The 10,156-nt window shown below is 36.4% G+C and overlaps 1 long non-coding RNA gene across 1 annotated transcript; it reads left to right on the top strand.

Moving 5' to 3' along the window:
• The first annotated feature begins 3,457 nt into the window (after positions 1-3,457).
• On the top strand, positions 3,458-7,644 carry LOC150103815 (uncharacterized). Its single transcript, XR_016548719.1, has 3 exons — positions 3,458-3,670; positions 4,649-4,907; positions 7,423-7,644. It is a non-coding gene; the product is annotated as an uncharacterized LOC150103815 (long non-coding RNA).
• Positions 7,645-10,156: the final 2,512 nt, after the last annotated feature.

Raw genomic sequence — 10,156 nt, 5'->3', positions numbered from 1 at the left:
CGCCCAACATACACCCAATCCATGGAGAAAGAGGCATAATCTACCGAGACGATGAGAAAGCAGAAGACTTTGTAGATGCCCTGGAGCTGCAATTTCAACCAAACTACACTCTTGCGGATTTGCGCTTCATCAAAAAAATCCACAGGCAAGTACGCTATGCACTTCATCATCCCACCAGCGGGACAACGCAAGCTATACTACGCCAAAGGAAATATACCAAATCATCAAGAACCTCAACACCATAAAACCACCAGGTCCTGATCAGATTTCATACAAAATTATTCAAGCACTCCCTCACAAAACAATAATGCATCTAGTAGCTATCATCAACGCAATGCTAAGACTACTTCCCCACTCGCTGGAAGCAGGCAGATATAATCCTCATCCACAAACCGGGGAAAGCACCTCAGTTCCCCAAGAATTACAGACATATCAGCCTCTTGTCAGGCCTGGGGAAAATCGCAGAAAAAGTACAGTAATAATAAATCGCCTACAAAACGAAACGAACAATCTAGACCTAATCCCAAAAGAACAATTTGGTTTTCGCACAGGTCATTGCACAACTCAACAGATCCACAGACTTATAGAATAGATAACTACCGGATTCAATTGGAAACTGCATACAGGTGCAATCTTCCTGGATGGGGCGAAAGCCTTCGATAAAGTGTGGCACAAAGGCCTCATTCACAAACCAATAACTGCAAAATACTCACTAAACCTCATCCAAATCATAGACTCTTAACTGAAAGACCGAAATTTTCAAGTGAAACTGCGTGCCTCAGATCATCTGCAAGACGTATCACAGTAGGTGTCCCGCAAGGCTCTCTTCTATCGCCGCTACTCTTCAATATTTACATCTCGGACGTCCCAAACATTCCATCAACCATTATGGCTTTTGATGACATGCGATACTAGCCAGATCACTCAGACCACACCTAGCCACACAACGACTACATCATGCAGCAACAAATCTTGAAAAATGGTTTCAAAAATTGAGAATAGACGTCAATGCAGATAAGAGCACGGCCATACTCTTTACAAGGAAGAAAGCAAACCACCACGGAGCAGTCACAATGTTCAATACTGATATCCCATGGCAAAAAGAAGTAAAATACCTGGGAATCAAACTAGATAACCGCCTCAACTTCAACTCCCACATTTCTCATGCCTGCAACAAAGCTAACTCAGTGATAGCTCAATTCTACCCTCTACTCAACCGAAGAAGCAAAGTCAGTCCAGAAAACAAACTAAGAATATATAAGGCAATCATCAGACCCACACTAACTTACTGATGACCAGCGTGGAGCCACACCTCTCCTAGCAACATAAAAATATTACAAGTAATCCAAACTAAATGCTTCCGGATGATCTTCGATGCTCCATGGTTTGTAAGGAACACTCTCCTCCACCAAGACGAAACCTGCCAGACATACCTACGTTTCTCTTCCAGATAGCAGTCAATTACTTTGCTCAGGCATCACTCCATCCCAACCGTCTCATTCGTGAATCATCAGATTACGATGAAAAAGACAGATGGAAACACAAACGCCCAAAGGCGGCTTTGATTACAGATTGAAATAATTCTACACAGCCCTAATTAGGACGAGCCAGGTGCTCATAAATTTCATTCATTAAATAATTAAAACGTATCGTTTACGGGATAAAAATCCAAGACACTGATGTCCATCTTGCCATAGAAGTCAACTGATTGTTTCATAGATTCGAGTTTCGTGTGCGTGGGTCGCGTTAGGCTTAGTTGTCATGTGTGTGTATGTGTATGTGTGACGATTAGCTAACTCCTTTGAAAGTAAAGGCACGACCATCTGTTATTAAGAAGCTAGTTATATTTTACAAGAGAGAGAGAGAGAGAGAGAGAGACTGAGCTGAATTAGAGACACGGGCTATTTTTAAATGGATTTGGTGTGAATCAGTTGAGGAAGATTGGTGCACAAGAAGGGTAGAAGAGCTTGTGAATGGAGAGGTGTAAAGGTAACGAGTAAAGGTGTGAAGGCATGCGTAAAAGAAATGAGAGGGCAGAAGCATATAGGGAAACTGAAGAAGTCAGGATGAATGAAGAGATGATGCAGGAAAGCTGCCGTTACTGGATTCAGAAGAGAATGTGTGAGTGGGAATGAAAGAAATGAGATTTTCCGGGATAGAAAGGGAGAGTTTTTTTCGGAGGAAATTTCTATCCTAATCATTCAAAATAGTTGTCTGCTACGCAAGCAGAAGCAATCAAGCATGGACGACAATAAGTGGATCATCGCTTGAAAGCAATCAGCGACTTAATTCTACGATGCATATTCAAGTGAACAGAGTCCAGAATAATTTCGGTAGACTCCAATTTCCTCTTAGTTTTTTCGTGAGAATAGTATATGATTTGCAATGCACTTCAAAGAACTTCATGCCTTTGTATTAGAACGTCGTGAGGATTGTCTGAGGATAAACCAATCTTGATAGCGTTGTGCCCTAACATTTCTGAATTCTTTCTCAGAAGTTATGTTTTGCTTTTTATATGATTTGAGAATTCTGAACGGCTTTAAAGTAAGAGAAATATAGCTTCAATTTCCTTGTTGTCGGGAATGTGTTGTGTTTATTATTAGGGTAAGAAATATTGAGAATATCTGTTATAGCCGTTTTGTAAAAAGCTATTAAGAAGAAAGTGAAGTCGTGTGGTTAACACATAATTATCGTTTAAAACAACAGCGAATTCGTGTTCCAAGAACTGAAATTATTACGAATTTGTAGGATCTAGAATGATGTGAAGGATTATTGTTTTCTAATTTTATGATTAAGACAAATGTTTGTCTTGATTTTTTCTCATGGTTGCTGAGCTCAAGTTATCTTTTATGAAAATCGATGGAATTTGCACCTTGAGTCTTCCACGATAGCTGGGTTCAAGAATATCAACATCCGAATGCTTCCGAGTAAAATAGTATAGCAAGCATCTGCTACTCTCTCTCTCGTGGTTCCATCCTGGCGGTCTTCTCCAGTTGTAGGATTACAAGCCGAGGTTACAGAAGGAAAAAAATAACTCAACCATGACTGGCACTCACTAAATCAGAAACTCCAGAATAAAGGCTTTTTCTACAAATTATTTAGTTGTCAATTAGAATGGAACTTGTGACGATCGTTCACCGAGATCTAGCTCTTTCACACTCGTAGGATGTCAACGTGATTTCCGTAGGGCTTTTCGTGTAGATGCAAATTTTACTTTTAAAAACACCGATATCTTAGAAGCATTGATAGCTTCTGATCGCCTAATCATAACGAAATATTCCCCATGACATATTTACTTATCACGAAATAACCTCGTCGTTAACAGGAAGTATTTCAAATGTGCTGCCACCTATACTTCCTTGTCTGTTTCCTTTCAATTGGATTAAAAAGGGGTGTTGTGGAAACAGTCAAGGTTGTGACGCAAATCAAAAGAGCAGCTATTTCTTGAAGCTCTTGCCACTGTAAGTAGAAGTGACGTATTTGGTTGTTTTTTAATGATGCGTGACGTATAAAATGAAGCCATTTTGGTAAATGAGATTCGCCTGCGCTGTCACCAACACGAAGACATTGTGGACAATATTAAGGAATAAAACCCATTGGATTCTTTTCGTGCATTCTACGAAAGGCAAAGTCAGTGATTCCTGTAGGATAAAGGGGATAACTAATTAAGGTAAGTCTGCTGTCTAAAAACCAAAAGGTTTCTTTTTCTTAATTAGGGGAATACAGCGCAATCTACTGACAATCGATATTAAACATTGTGTTGTAAAATTATCATAATTTCCATTCTAAATATTAACGTTCTGTGTTGCTATGCTAATGACTGGCATTAACTATATTGCCTTGTTATGGTCCGAAATTGTTAGAAAGAGCGAGTGAGCATGGATCTCACTAAATAATGGTTACGTGGATATCATTTAAACATGTAACCATTAAAGAATGGTAAGAGGAAGAGAGGATGATGAATCATCATTTCGTTCAACTCACTAGATCCAAATTCCTCTGCCCCTTGCGTCTGTGGAATAAGAACTAACTGTTCGTGACAGCATACGTTACAGTCCGATATGAGGCAGCTGTAGATGCCATCTGGTTTAAAACGCAGGAACTTCGCACTCCATTACTCGGAGAGAGAGAGAGTGGGAAATTCTTGTTCATATCTTACAGCATATTTATGGCACTAATTTCTGAAATTAATTAGATCGTGTGCGGGTGGGTGGGTGGGTGTAAATTTTCTTCGGAGGCTGAAGAGGCTATGTAGTAAATCTAATTTTTATAGATTTTATTGAATGCAGTTTCCGAGTTCTCTGTCTTAAGCACAGCACGATTATAAACTGGAATATTTCAAGATAAGAAGCATCAATGCAGAGCTTGCTTTAACTCACATACAGCGCGTGTTTCGCGGAAGAATGGGTGGATATTCTTGCAGGGTGATTTCGTTAAAAGGGTTTCACTTGGTTTCCTATCAATTTGAGTAATTTTACTTACAGTAGTTTCATTAAATGGTCAGTGCGTGAAATGCTGGCAGCTGAAAACACTGCGTTAATTGTAAATAGTTAAGGAATGCATTTACTGCAATTTCACGACTTGTTATAGCTTAGACAGTTCTACTATATGTTAAAATGAACACGAATCTGATTCTGTTTCATTACAGTTCTAAAGTTGTCAATGGAAAAGCAACCAATCAACCAACCACAGCATCATCGCGATCGTCCTATTCTATCTAAGAAGAGACCACTTCTTTGTCCTTTTAGAGGTGATCGGTTTTCTAACTATCCTAAGGGGACCACCTCGGCATCTTCTGCTCCTTTAAAGCCCAGTGAGCGAAATGATAATCAACGACAGAATCATTTGGAGAAGAGTTCAAAGTAGCCTATCCAATCCTCCTGTTTAAAGCTCATCCTCTTCCTTTAGTAAGTGAATATCAGTACAATGCTGGAACTGTAGAACCTCTCAAACCAAGTTTTCGGCTTGTTTCAGTTATTTCGAATTACAATACAGAAACAACTAAAACTAGTATGATGACGTGTTTAAGCCTGTTAAAAATGAATTTTGTCTTTAAATTTTCCAGATAAATTTAAATATTATTTTTTATTCCATATAAAAAAAAATTAAACGATAAAGTAATGACTTCGGTCATTTTTAATCTGGTTCTTAATAATGTCTTAAGACAGTGTGTTTTGATAATCTCAAATGTATATCTTTTCATAAAAATGCTTTCGCTTCTTTGTGATACGACATCATTTTAATAAACCTGTTCTATATCCATGTCACAGTGTGTTTTACTCTTTTCCAAACCCTTCTTGTACATCCCTCAGATGACGGTTCGCGTTCCGTATCTGTGCATCTTTGCCATCTGGTTCTATCTTTGGCCATTTCTGTCATCTCTCTCTCTCTCTCTCTCTCTCTGAAGCTCGATAATCGTGCCTTTCATTCAAAGATTGCAGCCAAGTTCTTTTTGGCTTACCTCTTGATCGTCTTCCTCGAATTACTCCATTCAGGACTATTTGGTAAAGTTCGAAAGGGCGTTCTCTGGAGGTGTCCAAACTATCTTAATTGAAATTTAATAATTGAAGCTATTATCTCTTCTTTATAGTTTAATTCATGTTGGACTTGTTCATTTGTTCTGTGTTTTCTCCAGTGAATCTTATTTTTCTTACGCATTTCATTTCTAATGCTCTGATTTTCTAGATTTCTTTGTGATTGAGTGTCCATGTCTCGGCTCCATACGTTGCTGTGGATATAACAATGGTTTTATGGAGTTTTAGTTTGAGGCTTTTTGAAATACTGCTATTTTTACATATTTTGTACAATTTGTTCATATTAGACCATCGTTTGTTAAGTTTGTATTTTACTTTTACTGTGTTGCGAAGATTGTGAGTAATTAGACTGCCAAAATATGTAAATTGTTTTGCTTGTTCAAGTATGTGATTTTGAAGTTTAGTCAAATTTGTTCCTCATCTGTTCCTATTTTAATTGTTTTAGTTTTGCTTAGATTGATTTTGGCAGTCCCCAAAAGTTTTGCTTTCTTCATTTAAAATTTTTATTGATTTTTTTCCAGTTGTTCTTTGGATTCTTCAACAACAGTAATATTGTCTACACATTTAATGTGGTTCATATAAGTGACATTTATTTCTAAATCTGGTAAATCAGCTATGGATTTGCATATTTCTTAGAGACAAATAATAATTAAATTAGAGTGGGCAACCCTGCATGACTCGCCTCCTTTTTGTTCTTTGAATTTGTTTGTTTTTATTTTATTAAATTTGACAATTGCTTTGGTATCTTTATAATAATTTGTAATGAAGGTTTGTAGTTCAGAATCTAACAGCATAGATTTTATGGTGTTTATCATTTTGCTCCTGTCAATGGAATCAAAGGCTTGCTTAAAATCAATAAAACTGCAGTATAAGTTGTATTCGGATTGCTTTTCAGCCAGGCTATTAACTGTAAAAAATGTGGTCTATAGTAGACCTTCCAGGTCTGAATCCTGCTTGATCTTCTAATGTTGTCTCATTCATTAAAGTCTGGATTCTATTTTGAATAACGCGTGTGAAGTTTTATAGCTTTAAGTTAGGTATGTTATGAATCTATAGTTTTCACACCTCCGTTAATCTCGCATTTAAAAACTTGTATAAATGATGCCTGTCTCTCAGTCATCTGAGATTTCACAGATGACTGGGAGACAGGTTTGTCTGTTCTGTGAAACGAAATGACAATCTAGTATTTGGTTTAAAAAATTCAAGCAGGAAATTGATGGCTGCTATGCCACCATATTTCCACTTTGCAGTAGGAAGTTCATCGTAACCAGGTGACTTGGACAAGTTCATTTGGCGTATTGCGTATAAAATTTCTTCTTTCATTATAAATGGTGCCTTTTCTCTTTCTGTTTCTCTTCGTTTTTGTTTTTCCAGTCTTCCTTCCTCCGGAAAAGTATCTGGTAATATTCTTTCAATTTTTTTTTTAAATCTCTTGAATTGTTCCAGTTTCAATATGATTTTTATTGTTCACTTTTAATGATCTCTTTGAGGTGTTTTCATTAATTCTTTTATGATTTTATTTTCGTTAATTCTTTTATAATTTTATACAGTCTTTCTATCGTTCTGTTTGTTGGCTTCTTCGCACATTTTTGCTTTTACTTCTAACAAGCGTCTGAGCAGAATAATACGGAAATTAAGCATAATTATGCTTATTTTCCTCTGTATTATTCTGCTTATATTATATTTTTGCAGCTCTTTTTCCCTCTAAAGAGTCTCCACAATGTTTGTGGTTATCCACTCGTTAGTTCCTGTAAAATTTGTACAAAGTGTTTCTGTTCCTTCAAATTGCTCAATATCATTAAATTCATTTGAATTTCATTTAAATATTTTGAAAAGATATAAAAGTTGTTTACAATTTTAATCTAATATTCAATATTTATTTTTTTAGATACAGAAACAGAATGGTGGCGATGACATAACTGTTGTACATATTAAGAAGTTTAAATCCTTTGAAATACTCGCTGCCTTCTCACAAGCATCGCCTTGTTGATGTATTCTTTTCTTCTAAGTACGATGATGTGTCATAAGGATTCGTTTCATCTAAAAATGTAAAACAATCTTAGTAATTTATTGTAGTTCTTTTTTGTGAATAAAGCGCTTTTTTCCCATTCATTATGTTTAAAATTCCATGGAATTCCTTCAATGTTATTTTGTTAATGACAATCCCCTTTTGTACAAAGACAACTTGAGTTTAGTATGACGACGCAAAATTTCAGGTTGAATTTTTAAAAGAGAAATTTCTTTTCTTACCTTCGAGCTCAGTAACACCCGAAATCCACGAGGCTAATCATTTTGTTAAATGGTATTGTTATTAAGACTTCTTTATAAACATAACTGATATTAAGTCTACCCCCCCCCCCTTTGCCAGGCTGTAAAATTTCCTCCTGGGCATCTTTGTAAGCGATCGTTATAACATCCATTCTCAGACTTATCACACATTAGTGCTTTAATATTTCATTCAGCATAATACTGACGATGCCAATGGAGGACCACTGTGAGAACCATTAATCGTATAAACATCTCTCTCTCTCTCTCTCTCTCTCTCTCTCTCTCACACACACACACACACACACAAAATAACGAATAAAGTGCGTTTGGGTTGGAACGAGTTCTCTTGAAGTTAAGCCTACGAGGCTATTGACTCATAGTCGATTATAACGTAATAAAGTCTCTGATCGATTTCCAGTGTGAATCTGTGAATTTCTTTCTCAGATCAAACAGTTAATATATTTTTGATACCATCTAATAATAATACGTTAGCATTTATTTGTCTTTTTTTACTGTAAAAAAAGCCATTAATTCCTTTAGATATTGACTTAGACTTCTCTTTAAGAGAGGGAAAGAGAGAGAGAGAGAGAGAATATAATATGTTATAATATTGTATTTAATCGGTTGGTTGGTTGGTTTTCCCTTGCAGTCGTTTCCGACCGTCGTTGACTTTGTAGGCACTGCCCACAAAGTATTCCTAGTGAGATTTTTTCCAGGGTAGTTCACCATTGCTTTCCTTAACCCCCCAGTTTTATCGAGGCTTGGAAACGGCACATGGCTGGGACGTATTCATGACTGTAATCCATATGTGTTCACGGGGCCGGTTTATCTGTTCTGGGGAACGAAAAATGCGAGTTTCTGGGGGGAAACCCTATCTCTGTATGAGACCGGCTAACTCACCTTTAGTTGAAAGAGACCAGATAAAGATTCCTCGAGTCACTGACGGGAATCGGGCCCAAGCCTTTTCGATCAAAGAGCATAGTCTATATTGACTGAGATACGGAGGCTCTGGTATTAAGTCAACCCAATAAATAGCCTTTAATTATATGTTTGGAAAATACAAATAGGATTTTCATTTAAGAAGTTTTCACACGAATACAGATAAAATCAATTTCAGTCATAGTCATAGAATTGAGAATATCAAGTCAATGAATGTTAAGAAAATTTTAATTAATTTTTAGCAATTAAAAAAAAGAAACAGAAGCCCACTTTGATGGCCAAAACACACGTAATGTAAATCTTTTATATTATGAATGCAGCTAGTTACATGTTCAAGTGTTGTTATTTCAACGGTAGTTAAAAAACTAACGGAAAGGTTTTTTTTTATAAATAATTATCTTGTATAAGTATTTTTTTATTTGAAAATGAAACTCACTCTCCTCAGCGTATTATAGTCGAAATCTTATTGGACACAGGATTATAATAACAGTGCCGAATCGTGTTGATAGATGGATAATTTACAGTACGAACAGTTTTTGGCGTTTTCTTCAAATAAAGAGAAGTCACACTGCGAGAATATAGCTTCTCAAAAATAAATGATAATAATAATAATAATAATAAACGTATCTTAGTGCTGTAAACAGGATGTTCTATATCAGTTACAACTGGAGTCTGAGTATGTCACTTTGTTATAATTTTTATTGAAATATAATAACTAACCAAGACCGCACAGTGTTTAGGGCATTGCGTTGCGGCAGCAATAAACCTGGTTCGAAACGTGGTCCCAGTGCATCACTTTTTTTTTTCCATTTTATACCATCTAACTCTCACCATTCATTCCCTCTGAATAATGATAATGATGTTTAATATTAATATCAAAGACATTAAACCAACTAAACATCATATAAAGTAAATATAAAAAAAAGCATTTGTGAAGAGGAGAAAGAAACAAAAATTCTAATATTTTTCTTAATCTAAACTGGGCTCCGTATTCATTCCACCAGAGATAATAAAAACTGACGAATTGCTTAATTCGCGGAACAGCTCAAACAATATGACATTTTCAACTGATTTCTGATATTTCGTTTATTGTCGCAATGTAGTTAGACAGCTTTTAAGGAGCTGACCTCAGATTAATCCTATACCTTCTATGTTCTTCATTCACAGTAACAGTGACGTGCTGGAGATTGTATCGAATGTAGTTGACTTCTAGAACATAACCCTCTGACAAAGCCAAAAACGCGGCTTTGATTATACTGTGCGACAACCTATGCAGGATGAGATGTATTACTGGGGACAAACATGTTAGGATTTTGGAGTGAAGCCACTGCAATAAAAAGTGATAGGTTTCCAGAGGCCCTTTCCATATAACTGGGGGTTTCATCCCAGTTTTCTCCGAATGGACCAGTTGGAGA

This window comes from Typopeltis vanoorti, chromosome 8 (assembly GCF_054136105.1).
Source record: "Typopeltis vanoorti isolate ZY-2024b chromosome 8, IOZ_Tvanoo_1.0, whole genome shotgun sequence".
Classification (NCBI taxonomy): Eukaryota; Metazoa; Arthropoda; class Arachnida; order Uropygi; family Thelyphonidae; genus Typopeltis; species Typopeltis vanoorti.
This window is presented reverse-complemented; position numbering and strand designations above follow the sequence as displayed.